The sequence below is a fragment of the Myotis daubentonii genome, chromosome 2, assembly GCF_963259705.1.
Source record: "Myotis daubentonii chromosome 2, mMyoDau2.1, whole genome shotgun sequence".
In the NCBI taxonomy this organism is placed as follows: domain Eukaryota; kingdom Metazoa; phylum Chordata; class Mammalia; order Chiroptera; family Vespertilionidae; genus Myotis; species Myotis daubentonii.
The window spans coordinates 46,383,406-46,397,518 of record NC_081841.1 but is presented as its reverse complement, the minus strand read 5'-3'; the positions used below and the strand labels follow the sequence as shown (position 1 = coordinate 46,397,518).

General features: G+C 39.0%; 1 protein-coding gene across 5 annotated transcripts in view; it reads left to right on the top strand.

Moving 5' to 3' along the window:
* NELL2 (neural EGFL like 2) overlaps nucleotides 1-14,113 on the top strand; it is a 380,423-nt gene that overhangs the window by 197,178 nt on the left and 169,132 nt on the right. The gene's annotated exons all lie outside the window — the stretch shown is intronic.

The following is a 14,113-nucleotide window of genomic DNA, read 5'->3' as shown; positions in this document are numbered from 1 at the left end:
ATTCATAAATACTGTGGCTTTAACTATTCATGAAGTATCTAGAAGTGCATGAGATGGAGTAATTTATGATTTGCCTGAGGCACAGATGTGAATCATTCTCATTAACTGTGTGTCTAGCCAGTGGGTCTTGAAAGGAAGAACACTGATACAGTGGGTCTGGGCCTTTGGGGTGTTCTAGACTTGCCCTTTCCAAATGTCAAAAATGTGCCAGTGGTCTTTGGAGATGGAAAACCTCCAAAGTATAAACATTTAACCTTTGCTTAGCTACACAGTGATTTATTGGCTGTTGGGAAACCAATTTCTATTGTTTCCTTTATCTTTCAATAGATTTTTTTTCTTGCCTTAAAAGTCAGTGTTTATTTGTTAAATTGACATTTTTCTCCAAAGTATTCCTTTAAATCAGTGATGGCAAACCTTTTGAGCTCGGCGTGTCAGCATTTTGAAAAACCCTAACTTAACTCTGGTTCCGTGTCACATATAGAAATTTTTTGATATTTGCAACCATAATAAAACAAAGACTTATATTTTTGATATTTATTTTATATATTTAAATGCCATTTAACAAAGAAAAATCAACCAAAAAAGTGAGTTCGCGTGTCACCTCTGACACGCATGTCATAGGTTTGCCATCACTGCTTTAAATACTTCTGACTCAGTTCTAAATAGACTATTCCTTTTTTGCCTAAGGAAGGATATATGGCTTTCCTTCCCCATTCATAATGAAGATTTATTTAAAATTCCTCATTTTGGCCGAGACCGGTTTGGCTCAGTGGATAGAGCGTCGGCCTGCGGACTGAGGGGTCCCAGGTTCGATTCCGGTCAAGGGCATGTACCTGGGTTGCGGGCATATCCCCAGTAGGAGATGTGCAGGAGGCTGCTGATCGATGTTTCTCTCTCATTGATGTTTCTAACTCTCTATCTCTCTCCCTTCCTCTCTGTAAAAAATCAATAAAATATATTTAAAAAAAATAAAATTCCTCATTTTGAAAGGTTATATATAAGAAATCTATTTAAAGTTACTTAGTAAAATAATGTATTTTAATTAAAATATTTAAGAGTTCTAATATGTAATAAGCCCCATTGATACTGTTAATATGTATAATGTGAAACGACATGATACAAATTCATGTGATACCTCTTTTTGAAACTTACTTTTATGATAATTATTTTTTATTTTAAGCTGCTGCTTTTGTTGTTGTTAACTATATTCAACTCATGTAATAAGTACTTAGTGAGCGCCCACTTACTGTACCCCAACCATTTTTCTAGGACTAGATGGAAAATGGTGAATAAGTGTCATACATTTCCTGTGCTCTGGAGCTTACATTCTATAGGGGGTAGAGTGGAGGGGGGCAGAGACTATGTGAGTAACTCCTGATACAGAGTAGGCAATTCCAGGTAGCAATAAGTAATAGGAAGAAGAGGAAACAGGATGGTGTGATAGAGAGTGACTGGGGAGTAATTTAGGTAGGATGGTCAGGGAAATCCTCTGAGGCTGGAGGAGGGAAGGTTGACAGCTGACTTGAAACTTGATGCTAAGGAAGCAACATTGAAAGATCTAGAACAGAGCATTCCCACAAGAAGGAATAGCAGGTAAAAAGACCCTAAGTAGGAACCATCTTGGCTGTTCTAGAAACAGAAAGGAGGATAATGTGATGAAGCAGACAAGTCAGAGGAGAGGCAGTTAAGAATTAGGCAGGGTCAAGACAATGTCAAGAGGACTCTCAGGAGGGGAATGACATGCTCAAACTTGGAAGGACAGTTCTGCCTGCAATGTGTTCGATGAAATGTTGGGTTGGATGTGGTGGGGAGAACAGAAGTGCCCACAGGAAGACTGGTTGGAAGGCTACTGCAGGAGTCTAGGCAAAGATGTTGGTGGCCCGGATTGAGAAAGTGATAAGGGAGAGAAGGAGGAGGGAGGATATTCATGGTAGAGCCATCTGGAATGGATCAGACTAAAAAATGGTTTGTAAATTGTTACATCATATGTATTGGTCATTTAAGGATGTAATTGTCAAAAGTTAAGAAAGTGATGGAAAAACTTGGTTTATTATAGAGACATTGAATTTTTTATACATGAAGACATTTAATATTATATCTTCTGTTACTCATGTTAACAGGCTTTGTAGTCTTCTGATCAAATTTGGTTTTATTTTGTTATTGTTGTTGCTAACTATAAGGATGTTTTGACTTCTTAGAAGCAACATTTGAAAAAAATGTTATGCAATTGCACGTGCTGTCTATCAGCTGGTCTTATGGAGTTCTGGTCCTCTAAGAAATATGCCTTTTCCTTATATACAAAAATGAGCAAGTGGTAATTTGTAAGTAGTGTACATTTTACTGAATCCGTGGGGTTGTTTAATTGAAATGATTGATTTTTACTGTTTACTTGATCCGTGTTAAGATAACACTGGAAACATTGAAATTAATTTATTCATTTGACACATATACATTGAATACCTACTTTGTTCAAGGCCAGGCTAGAGGTGAAACAGTAAATAAGTTATAATAATGACTGATATTCTTTTAGGCAAGAAAGATAATAAATAGATCATTACACCAAAGGACATTGAGTTGCACATGCGGCAAATGCCCTGGAAGAGAAACAGGTTAACAGGGGTCTGATCTGGGTGGGTGGTAGTGCTTGAAGAAAAGATGTTTTTGTTTTTTGTTTTTCTGAAATCTGAGGAGTAAGTAAAAATCAGCCAGGCACATAAGTAAGAGTGGGAAAGAAGGGAATTTCCTAGATGGAATAATCAGCGTGTCTAAAGGCCTCTAGGTGGAGAGAAGGACTTTGTAAGAACTGACAGATGGCAGAGAGCAAGGAAGAGGTGCCTGATGAGACTGAAGGTGGGAAGCAGGGAATTAAAGGGCACAATAAAGACTGAGGTTTCCTGATAAGAACAAGGGGAAGCCAATGACAGGTTTTAAGCAGAGAGGTGCCATGATCATATTGTGAAGGCAGAGATCAGGTTGATGTGCCTGTAAGCCAAGGAACACCAAACATTTCCAGCGAAGCATCAAAGTTAAGCAAGAGGCATGGAACAAATTCTCCTTCACAGCCCTCAGAAGGAACCAGCCCTCGGACCCCCTGATTTTGGGCCGTTAGCCTATAGATTTGTGAGACAAATTTCTGTTGCTATGGCCACCAGTTTGTGGTACTTTATGGTAGCCCTAGCAAACGAATGCAATCTGAAAGAAATACTTTTTGCTTCTTGGTTTAACCATCCATGATTTAATTATCCTCCTGGACTGCTTAATTTTAAATTTTTTCCTTGAAAATTTTCTTGATAGATTAAGTGCACATAGAATTAATTTCTCAAATCAAATTTTAAATTTTGTCTGACTGAAGAATTAATACCTTGTCCTGTATTGTTCAATTGTTATATATATAATTATGTACTATATTATTTATTAAGGGTTTCATATATATGTATTGATATATATTTCTCCCACCTATAATATAAGTGCCTTGCCGTCATAGATTGTTTATTTTTCTTGAATTGTTCCTAACTTCTAAAATAGAAAGAGACAAGTAGAGTTTAAGATACATTTGTTTATGGTATTTGTCTTTTTCTGACTGGCTTGTTTCATTTAGCATAATGTTCTCCAGGTCTATCCATTGCAAATGGTAAAATTTTCTTCCTTTTGACAGATGAGTAGTATTTCATTGTGTAAATGTACCGTAGCCATTTTAACGTACCATATGATTTCACACATATATAGAATTCTGTAAACAAACAAGCAAAATAGAGACAGAATTATACATAGAGAGTAGGTAGACAGTTCTGGTGGTGGAGGGTGGTGGTGGGGATGGAGGAGTTGAACAAAAAAGAAAAAAAAGAGAAATAACTTATAGACAGGGACAACAGTGTGGTGGGGGACAGGGAATGGAGTTGGAAGAGAGTATAGGGGATTAAATGATGATGGGAAATAAATAAGTTTTGCAACTAAAAAAAAGATACGTTTGTTTATTGATTGTTTGAAATGCTTAGATATGCTGAACAGATGGGTTCCTTTAGGCTACCTCACCACCAAAGAATTATTGAGGACAAGCATTGAACTTAGTGAATGAGCTGATATTGTGTAAAAAAGTCTAATTGCCATATTGATTTTTATAGTTAAAAAGGGATTCAGTTGTTTTAAACTGGTATGTATTGGCCTTAAAATTTATTTTGAGTAGTACAAAAAAAAGGAATTTATTCATTTATAACAGTCATTATTTATTAAATTATATGTATACTGATAAATGGCATGCATAGTAAAAGGACCACAATACCTATTTTATTCTTTTTTAATCCATTGTATCAAAAGAAATATTGTCTCCTCCTCCCTCATTTCTGTCTTTTTAATGCAGTCCATTAGCTAATGATATCTTGTCTACCTTTTTTCTTGTTCTGAATTTCAAGATTTAGCCCATGTAGTAATGTGAATATAGATCTTAATGGAAACATACAATTTCTCTGCTTCTATTTTGATTCTCCTGTCCTGCTATTGTTTGTCAATAAGGCTATAATGTAAAATACCACCAATTTCTAATAATTAAATGTTTCTTTTAGAGGTATTTCAAATGCCTTTTACATTCATCTTATTTCATCCAGCAATCCTATGATGGAGACATGATTAGAATCTCCTGTTTTGTGGTTCAGAAAGCTGAAGAGCTTGGAAATGAAATGATTTGTCCCAAATCATTTATTGAGACAATAAACAGTAAACCCAGGGTTCAAATTTATGGCATCTATCTTTAAATTAGATGTTTTAAAATGTTTACTACTTTTAATTTCCTCATTATATAATTAAGCTAATTCTTGTTTTGATAAATAAAAGTTGTATGCAGATTTTTCTTTAGACAAACATTTTTTAAAGCAGTTAATGGGCTTCAAAAATTGAATGTTTCTGAAAAGAAAAAGAAAAAAATCTCTCTAGTCCATCCAGAAAGCATCTCAATGGCATTACAGAAACTGTAATGAGCTTAGCCCATGATAAATAACCCACACAGGAAGACAATAGGAAAACACACTCCCTCTCTCTTTCCCTCCTGTCCTTCCCCTCCCTCCCTCCCTCCTGGTCTCCATCCCACCCTTTGTCCTTGTCTTTCCTCCCTTCCACTCATCTCCCTCCCTCCCACTCCTCCTCTCATTTCTCTCTCTCTCTCTCTCTCTCTCTCTCTCTCTCTCTCTCTCTCTCTCTCTCTCTCCAGTTTAGTGATGAATTCCTGATGTAGCCAGTATCTGCATATAATTAACTATGGAATACAGGGCTAATCTGAGAGGATTTCTTCAAGAGTAAGATGAGTAATAGCCTTACAGAGTTGCCCCAAGAGATATGAAGGGAAGAATGTGGAATGAGTTCATTTGTTGTTGTTTTTTTAATTCTAAACCCAGCACACAAGTCCCCCCCCTGGAGCTCATGGGAGGCATGTTTAACAGAGTGGGGATAAATAACCAGAGGACAGAGCCCTGTGGGATTAATTAGGGAATTCTAGCAGGCACTGTAGCTTTCAAAACTCTGGTTAATGATGCACTCTAGGTGGTGTGTTATGGTAGAGTGTCTTAAATATAAAAAGTCCAAGGTTGCTGTATTAATGAGGGTTCTCCAGAAAAAGAGAGCCATAAGGACATACAGCACTTGCCCCTTTTCTGCAGTTTCATTTTTCGTGGTTTCAGTTACCCAGTCAACCATGGTTGGAAAATATTAAATGGGAAATTCCAGAAAGAAACAATTTATACATTTTATATTGAGCCCCATTCTGAGTAGTGTGATGAAATCCCTAGGTGTCCTGCCCTGGACATGAGTCATCCCTTTGTCCAGCACCTGCCCATTCAGTCACTTCGTAGTTGTCTGGGTTTCAGATCTACTGTCATGGCGTGGCAGTGCTTGTGTTCAAGTAACCCTTATCCTATCTAATGAAAGCCTAATATGCTAAGTGTGCAGTCGTCAGTTCAACCAATCAAAGCATAATATGCTAATGATATGTTAAGGCCACTCAACTGCTTGCTATGATGTGCACTGACCACCAGGGGGCAGACACTCCAACTGGTAGGTTAGCTTGCTGCTGGGGTCCAGCCGATTGGGACTGAGCGAGATGGGCCGGACACACCCTGGAGCCCCCCCACGGTCCCTCCCCAGCTGGCCAACCTCCCACATCCCTCCCTGGACCTGATTGTGCACCCTCGGGGGGTGTTGGAGAGCCGGTTTTGGCCTGATCCCGCAGACCAGGCCCAGGGGCCCCACTGGTGCATGAATACGTGCACTAGGCCTCTAGTTTTACTTAATAATGACCCCAAAGTACAAGTTCAAGTTGCTGGCAATTCAGATATGTCAAAGAGAAGCTGTAAAGTGCTTACTTTAATGTGAAAGGTGAAAGCTCTTAACCTAATAAGGAAAGGAAAAAAAATTGTATGCCGATGTTGCTAAGAACAAATCTTTTATCTGTGAATTGCCTAATTTATAAATTAAACTTTATCACAGATATATGTGTATAGATACTGTCTGTGATTTCAGGAATTCATTCACTGGGGGTCTTGGAACATATCACCCACAGATAAGGGGGACTACTGTATATCCTATCTCATAAAGAGGGAGTATGCAAATTGACAATCACAAAGATGGCAGTGCCCATAGCCACAAGATGGCCGTGCCTAGTCCCCTCAGTTCTGCCAAAGTCCCCCAGTCCTTTCAGCCATGCCAGGGGGGTGGCAGGCACATGGTGCAGCTGGACCCACCTTCAGCCCCCCAGCTGCCCAGGGCCAGCCCAAGGCACAGGCAAGCCTCAGATGTCGGCTGCCCAGCCGATGCCCGAGGTGCAGGCAAGCCTTGGGTGTTGGCTGTCCAGCCGCCCAGGGCTGCTCGAGGCTCAGGTAACCAGGGCCGGCAAGGCTTGCACTGCCGGCAGTGGCAGCAGCGGAGGTGTGATGGGTGTGTCGCTTTCTCCTGGTCACCAGGTCACCTCCTGCCCCTGAGGTCTCCCAGACTGTGAGAGGGAGCAGGCCAGGCGGAGGAACCCCACCCCCTCCAGTACATGAATTTTCATGCACCAGGCATCTAATAGATAGATGGAGATATAGAAATGGAAATAGATAGATGATAGATAGATAGATAGATAGATAGATAGATAGATAGATAGATGATAGATAGATAATAAGAACTGGGTTTATGTGATTGTGGAGGCTGAGAAGTCCCATGATTTACAGTCAGCAGGATTCCCAGGAGGGCCAGTGACATAATTTCAGCAAAGTCCAAAGACCTGAGAATCAGGAGAGCCCATGGTGTAAGTTCCAGCCCGAGGACAGGGCAAGACCAATGTCCCAGCTGATCAGGCAGTTTCCCTCTTACTCAGACCTTTTGTTCTATTCAGGTTTTGGACTGATTGGATAGGACTCACCCACTTTAGGGAGGGCAATCTGCTTTACTCAGTCTACCAACTTAAATGATAATCTCATCCAGAAGCACCCTCACAGACACACCCAGAATGAGGTCTGACCAAATGCTTTGCTACCCCATGGCCTCGTCAAGTTGACATATGAAATCACCATCATAGTTACAAGTTAAGAAGGAGGCATAGGCCCAGCTGGCATGGCTCAGTGGCTGAGTGTCAACCTATGAACCAGGAGGTTGTGGTTCGATTTCCGGTCAGGGCACATGCCCAGGTTGTGGGCTCGATCCCCAGTGGGGGTGTGCAGGAGGCAGCCAATCAATGATTCTCTCTCATCATTGATATTTCTATCTCTCTCCCTTCTTCTCTGAAATCAATTTTAAAAAAAAAGAAAGAAAGAGGTTCTCATGCAAAGGAAGTTGAAGAAATCAAGGATACCCATATACTATTCTTTAGAAACAAAACATCGTAGTTGTGTGACTTTCATGATTAGCTGTGATTTCTCCTCTCCACCCCAAAGAATGCATTCCTCTAGAAAATACTCATAGAAGTCTGTGGGAGTTTATGATCACTTCAGATGATGAATAGAAAATAAATCATAAATCAGTCATCAATTAATGATACATCGTGTATTAAATAGGGTTAAGAGCAAGCACTTTTTTTTCTCTCTGAGGTGGATCCATAGGCTCTTCTTGGAATTTTGATTTATGATTGGCTTCTATCATTAGACTTCACATAGAGAATCTTTGTTCAGCATTCATTGATTCATAGTATTTGTTGAGTATATACTATATGCTAGGCCTTGAGTGGGTACTGGTCACACAGCCATGAGCAAAACCAATTAAGCACTTGCTCTCATGGAGGTGACTTTCTACTGAAGGTGACATTTAAAGTCAATGCCCGTTTTCTAGACACAGAGAGAAATGAGAATTGTGATTGATGTTTTTGTGCTTTGTTAAAATTACTAGTCCTGGTCCTTATACTCTTTTGGGAGTTTTTAGGACTTTAGTACTCAGCATGCTGGTCTGAGAAGAATCAGCAATATAGATCATCACATCTGAGAGCTGGTTAGAAACACAGGATCTCAAGCTTTGTCTCAGACCTACTGAATCAGAATCCGCATGTTAACAAGATCTCCAGGTGATTCTTACACATCAGAAAATGTGAAGAGCCCTGGGATAAGGCCTAGCATTTATTAATTTATCATCTTAATGATTTGGTAGCTATCCAGTGTTTCTCCGCCATATGCTCACGTGGAGAGGAATTTCAGTGTTCACAGTCTCAGTTTATTTTTGTCAAGATACAGTGTGGTGTCCTCAATCTGGTTTCTTAGAGTGTGATTCAAGCTGCATCAACATCACCCAAGAAGCCTGCTGAAAATGCATATTCCTGGGTGCAACCTTAATTTTTCTTAGGGATGTCAAGATTGGGTCTCAAAAATCTGTATTTTTAAAAGCTTCACAGGTGATTGTGTACATTAAATTTGGAAAAAGACTCTTCTAATTTCATATTGACATCCTTCTAAGGATGAACTTTCAAAAATTGTTTTCTTTTTTTAGTTTTTACTTAAAGTGCTCCTGTCTAGAAGGTGAATTGAGGAGCCTGTTTGGTCATATAATCCTGTGTATCACAGTGGTGTTGGTTTAAACCAGGGTTTCCCAGCCTTGGCCCTATTCACATTTTGGGCTGGAGAATTCATGCTGTGCTGCCCTGTGCACTTTAGCACGTTTCGCCTCCCTGGCCTCTGCCCACCAGATGCCAGTAGCACACCTGTGTCCACCTCCCCGCCCCCTCCCACCCCAGTTGTGATAATGAGAATGTCTTCAGACATTGTCAAATTTTGTCCTGGAGGGCAAAATTGTTTCTAGTTGAGAAACATTGGTATAAGCTAACTAAAGAATAAAAACATGGTTAAATGGCATATTTGCATCACACATGGACACAGACAATAAGGTGGTGAAGACCTGGGGTGGGGGGTGGGGGTGGGCTAGAAGAGGTCAGTGGGGGGAAAAGGGGACATATGTAATACTTTCAACAATAAAGATTTTTTTTAATAATTAAAAAAAATAAACATCACCTGCTAAAAAACTAAAAACATGGCTACATGTGAGCATGACACCTACCCCCAGTATCTGTTTATATTATTTGATTGTCTTTAGGGATTTTGGTTTCATGCCAAAAATGAAGAGAAGTTTGTGTACAAGCATGTAAGGACTGCTTGGGCCTTTGGGCTGGTTTTCACATTGAGTGATGGGAGAGACATAATGTGATGATGGGGAAGAGGATAAACTCTTATATTTAGGATTAGTGGCCCAGTGCACAGATTCGTGCACATTGAAAGGAAATTAATTAGAAGGTGGCTGGTGGGTCGGGACTGGTCAAGAGGGCCCAGACATGCCTTGGAGCCAACATCCCACGGTCCCTCCCTGGCCAGGTGCACCTGGGGCGGTGCTGCGGCTCAAAGGGCATCTGTGGAGTGACCCCGGCAGGTGGGAACCCTCAGCCTGGCCTGTGGGGATTGGACCAAAACCAGCTCTCCAACATCCCCTGAGCGGTCCTGGAGTGTGAGAGGACACTCTGCAAAGTCGCTGTTGCTCGGCAGCTCCTGTGTTGAGTGTCTGCCCCTGGTGGCCAGTGCGTGTCATACCTACCAGCCAAATGGTCGGTCTGTCGTTTAGCCTTTTGTATATATAGATAGAAACAAGGCTTCCGTAGGGCATAGGTCCCAAAGAACAAAACAAAATTAGGTAGGGCTTTTTTTTATTTCTATTTTTGAGTAGCTCTGGACTTGCTGGGAAGACTGGAAATAATGCTGCATGGTGATGTCTCAGAGTTTTGTAGCTTTGGGGAAGGGAGCTTCTTTGAAAGGGACCAAAAGAGGGACACAGAGCTATGTACTAGCTTTAGCAGAGACACAGAGAACATGGAGAAGGCTCCGGGGATGCCCAGGGACCGGGTAGTGGGCTGTGATGGTAAGTGTGTGTTGATGTATTCCTGAGCCCGGAGAAACGCCCAGGGCACACTCAGAAGTAGCTGGCGAGATGTTGAAGGGAGGCCTCAGATTCATCAGAGCCAAGGACATTCATGTCCATACCCTATAACATTACTGACTTTCTGGCATGATCTTAAGTTTTCTCTGTCCTACCATGCTTACCAAATTGGTCGCCTTTGCATTTCTTTGTAGTATGATATGATGTAAACACTGTCTGCCAGTGTTAAACAAGCATTTATAATTACTACCCATTGCTAGTCAATTGTTTCAATGCTGAAAAGCAGATCAGAACAAGTACTTATTTTGTTTGTATATATTCCCTGTGCACAAAGTCATTCTGGTACCTAGGTGGATACTTTGTAGATTTATATGTGCAACCACCTGCCATTATTTTTTAAAATAGATGTCAGAAGAAATTTGGGGATTTAATAGACAAATTAATGTAAATTATTTAATAGATCAAATAAAAATCTTTCCATTTTTGACAAATGGGGGAAGTTCTGATGTTATGGAAAGAACATTATGCAAAAGATTTGAATTTTATTCTTACCTCTGCTAACTGGGAATTTGTGCAAATCAATATCTCTGAGCCTCAGTCTCCTCACTTATTAAATGGGGAGAATGTGTCTCATGAGGTTGATGGACAGTGGAGGATAAATGAGATTAAGTATGTGAAAATGCCTTCCAGAAAAATAAATCCTTGGTAAAAATTTGTGATTAAACTCTGTTTCTTAGGTATATTTATTACTACCAGTATATCAGTCAATTAATGCAACATGCATTTATTTTTGGAACTAAGATATTACACCATTAATATATTGAAAACTTTAGGTAACAATACAATTAGGGTCCATATAATAATATTATTTTCTATTTTAAGCCAATTATAATAAGATCTCTGGCTACTTCAGTAACTAAGTTACCATGGTTTATTTCCAGAACCAAATCACTTCATGCCTAATTCCTTTCTGGCCCGAATAATATTCTAACCAGTTCTTCAATATAGAGTAGGTATTATTTTTCCTCACTTGCAAATTATGTGATAAGATTTTAAATGTAACTATGGGATTTATGTTATTTTTCTGTAAATGCATAACAGATTAAAATACTTGATAATTACATATGCATGTCCCTGTTTATCATTATCAGGGAGAAAATTTCTGCTTAGAATTAAACAATTCATTTTAAATTAATTGCAGGTGTCTTAGGTGAAGCAGCAGTTCATTATCATTTTTGCACTAGATAAATGAAAATTATTTCTCTCCCTGGAAAAAAATTAATTTGAAGTGAAAAGAGGCATCATATGATTAAAATTTTTAATAATTTAATTGATGGAAAACATATTTTTGTAACTCCATTAAGTTTAAGGTCAAGTATTAAATTAGATATTAAATTATAAATACCGGCTCTTGTCTTGCCTTCCAAGATTTCAAGTTATCTGTCCTAGTTATATTTGTTAAAAAGTGTTGAAGTCAATTTAACAAATGCTTGGCTTGAAATGAAGCACAACTATTAGCATTCCTTTTACCATTCTCTCCCTCCCTGTTTGTATTCATTAGCTTTCAAAAAGAAGAACCAACTTCAATATAAAACAAGATTTAATGTGCATTAAGGACATCTGAATAAAGGACTTGGAGATAGGCAGTGGAACTTGGAGCATGATTAATGGGAGGAAAACAGGATAGCCAGAACTATATCAGGATTGCACAAATAAAACAATTCAAATGTTGATCCAATGGTCCTGAGATGATGTTTGGGACCTGTTGGCACATGTGATGCTGTGAAGATAAATGAAATGGTATGGCCAAAGCATCTGACATTGAAGAAAATGTTAGTTTTATTATTAATATTATGAATAGAAACAAGAACATTTTTTTAGGGGAAAACTTATTCCCCTGGAGATTGTGGGACACACTAAATGAATGTGACAGAGAGGAGTGAGAGATTTTAGTTATGTGATGGAGAATGACTTGGCTTATTTAGGCAAATGACTATTCCTGAGCAAAAAAGAGCCCATGCATTTGGACCATAGGAAGCTGGCGCTACATTGATTGAACATGAAACTTTGGTTAAGAGGCAAGCACATTATGGTACTAAATTACATCTCTTATTCATTGGTATGATATAAAAATAGATCCCTGGGATTTTAATAATACATAAAAATATTTTTGTTTTTCCCTTTTATTACATTTTAAATTTCCCTCAAGTAATTTTTTTCTTTAATATGAAGAATGTGCTCCCAAATATATTTTTACAAAGTGTTCATATCCTTAAATAAGAATGTGATGGTGAAGAAGTGGAATTGAAATTGTAGAACATGTGTTTGTTGATACTGAGCTGTGAGGTTATACCTCCTAATCAACATTAAACATTGATTAACATTGGCAAATGTAGCAGTGCACCTTAGTCAGTGATTTATGTCTACACAAGCCATTGGAAACTGGAGTGGCTCCATATCTTTCATGCAAACACTGAAGTAATGTTTAGACTAATCTAATAACTCTAAATAGGCAGAGATTTGGATATTGTAATGAGTAAAACCCATGTTTTCTGGCAAAGTAAATATATATTTATTAAATTAGTTTTTAATATTTGAAAATACTAATCTGCCTTCTTGGAAAGAAGGCTATTCAACTTGATGAATTTTCAAATTCAACACGACAAGGCAATCTTTCAAATGAGCCTGTCTGTTCCTTAATTTCAAGCAAGTTGGATTCAGCCAAAACAGTTCACTAACTAGCCATGAATAAGCACTGACAAAAAGTGCAGAAGTAGAAACAGATGGAATCCCCATGGCTCCTGGGTTAGGGAGATATTGTGGAGGAACTGGGACTTCATCTGGGTCTTGAACGAATACAATTTGGATTGGCAGAGAAGATAAAGAGCAAGACATGTTTTGGAGTTTTTCTGCAACAGCAGGCTTTTATCCACGAGTGTTCTTAGACTTAACTGCAAAGATAGGGACCAGATTGTGGAGGAACAGGGGTTATATGGAGTGGTTCTATTCTAGGTTTGCCAATCACGAGCTTACAGAAACTTCTCAACTTTGAACAGGTTCCTTGGCTGTGAGAAGGGGTAACTCTATCTGTTTTCTGCAGGTCATAGGGTTATTGTGAAAATTAACATGTCATACATATGAACATGCAGTGTAAGAATCAAGTGCTATGGAAATGTCATATGATAGATCTGCTCATGGTTAGCAACCTTAGCTGGGGGCTATACTCTGCTTAAGTATTTTAGTATGCATCCCAGCTCAGTTTCCTCTTCTTTCCTACAATGATTATTTCAAACATTTACCATTTCCTGTAAATCTTTGGTTCTACCCATTCTTCTGTTCTCAGAAGATACCTTCTCTACCAACAAAACATAAAACAGGAACAGTAACTTCCTCATCCTTCTGCTCCCATTACATAAACCCAGATGCTTCAAACTCACCCTTACTTCCCTTTCCCTAGTGTCAGTGGAATAGATACCAATCCTCCTAGGAGTAATGGGTCCATCTGAGTACTGAATCCCATTTCTTCCTGTCTTCAGAGGAAACTTGCCACCTATTATCCTCTCAGCATCTTTCTATTCACTCCCTCCTATCAGCATTTAATTTTTTTTAATCCTCAAGGATATGCTTTTTTTAAAAATTGATATTTAGAGAGAGAGGAAGGGAGAGCAAGAGAAAGAAAAACATTGATATGAAAGTGAAACATCAATTGGTTGCCTACTGCACGCACCCGAGACTGGGAATGGAACCC